The sequence below is a fragment of the Myotis lucifugus genome, unplaced genomic scaffold (assembly GCF_000147115.1).
Source record: "Myotis lucifugus unplaced genomic scaffold, Myoluc2.0 scaffold_285, whole genome shotgun sequence".
NCBI lineage: Eukaryota > Metazoa > Chordata > Mammalia > Chiroptera > Vespertilionidae > Myotis > Myotis lucifugus.
The window spans coordinates 347,129-349,165 of record NW_005871333.1 but is presented as its reverse complement, the minus strand read 5'-3'; positions in this window follow the sequence as shown (position 1 = coordinate 349,165).

Here is a 2,037-nt window from a genome sequence, read left to right as displayed (position 1 = left end):
TCAGGAGAGATGGCTGCACGGCCCTACCCGAGCCTTTTAGGACCAAGACAGGCCAGAGCATCCAGGAAGTCTTGCCAGTCCTCAGGTTCTCCCTACTGACTGCTGAGCCCTGAGGGGCCCTGACCCCACCTCCATCGAGTCCTAGAGACTAGTCTCCTGGGGCTTGGAGTCTTGGCTTCTACTTGCTTTTGCTGCTTTTTCCTTCTTCCTTTTCTCTTCCTCCCTTTCCTCCTCCTCTTCCTCCTTGTCTCATTTTGTCTTCTCAGTCTCCCTCTGAGCTCAGAGGACAGAGATGGTGCCTTGTACCTTTCAGTATCTCAGTGCCTGGCCCACAGTAGCCAGTAGTGATGGTGGTGGTGGTAGGAAGTCGGAACAACAATAGCAGTAGTAATAGCAGTAAATAAAGCTCACATTTATTGAGCATCTATGTGCCAGGCACTGTCCTAAGTGCTTTTAGTCACAATATTTCACTTGCTTTTCACAAAAACTTTATGAGCTAGGTATTATTTCCATTTTACAGTTGAGAAAACTGAGGCACAGAAACTTTCTGGAGCCCGTTCATGACCACACAGCTGGTGAGAGCCTGAGTCAGGGTACCAACTCGGCCTTGTACAATCTAACCGATGTTAGTTGATTAGATGCCGAATTCTGGGTGGCAGGTGCCCTGGTTTTCCAGCTGAAGAGTCTGAGCCAAGTGGCTGGGTGACTTGGACAAAGCCACACGGGTATGCGGCAGAGCCAGGCCTTCCTAGACTAAGTCCTGCTCCTTTTATTCCACTTTCCAGGCGCTTCCAGGGTCTCAGGGACCCAGAGATCGGGGTCCATGGCCCAGCTGAGTGGGACCTTCATGAATTGCTCTTAAGGTTGTTCTGGGAAAGTGGTGGCACGGAGAGGCAGCTTGTAACCTGTCTGTCAAAGCAGGTGCTTTCTCCAGCTGAGATCCCTCCTCCTTCCCATCCAGGCCCTTCTCCCCCAGAGGCTGGCCTGAGAGTGCACTGGGTCTCCGCCAGCCTGAGCCGGCTCTGAGGAGTCTGAGGGGGCAACGGTGGGGGGAAGGTGTAGAACTTGGCTAGGCTCAAGAATATCAGCTGAACCTAGGAATAAACTTAACTAAAGAGGTAAAAGACCTCTACTCAGAAAACTACAGGACATTGAAAAAAGAGATAGAGGAAGACATAAAGAGATGGAAGAACATACCATGTTCTTGGATTGGTAGAATCAACATCATCAAAATGTCCATACTACCCAAAGCAATCTATAAATTCAACGCACTTCCATTAAAATACCAATGGCCTACTTCAAAGATATAGAACGAACTCTCCAAAAATTCATCTGGAATAAAAAAAGACCCCGAATAGCTGTGGCGATCCTGAGAAAGAACAAAGTAGGTGGGATCTCAATGCCAGATATCAAGCTGTATTACAAAGCCACTGTTCTCAAAACTGCCTGGTACTGGCACAAGAACAGACATATAGATCAGTGGAATAGAATAGAGAGTCCAGAAATCAGCCCAACCCAATATGCTCAATTAATATTTGACAAAGGAGGCAAGAACATACAATGGAGCCAAGATAGTCTCTTCAATAAATGGTGTTGGGAAAATTGGACAGATATATGCAAGAAAATGAAACTAGACCACCAACTTACACCATACACAAGAATAAACTCAAAATGGATAAAGGACTTAAATGTACGACAGGAAACCATAAAAATTCTAGAAGAATCCAAAGGCCAGAAAATCTCAGACATATGCCAAAGCAATTTCTTCACTGATACAGCTCCTAGGGCACTTGAAACTAAAGAGAAAATGAACAAATGGGACTACATCAAAATAAAAAGCTTTTGCACAGCAAAAGAAACCATCAACAAAACAACAAGAAAACCCACTGCGTGGGAAAACATATTTGCCAACATCATATCTGATAAGGGCCTAATCTCCAAAATTTATAGGGAACTCATACAACTTAACAAAAAGAAGATAAACAATCCAATCAAAAAATGGGCAAAGGATCTAAATAGAAACCTTCAAAAGAGGAC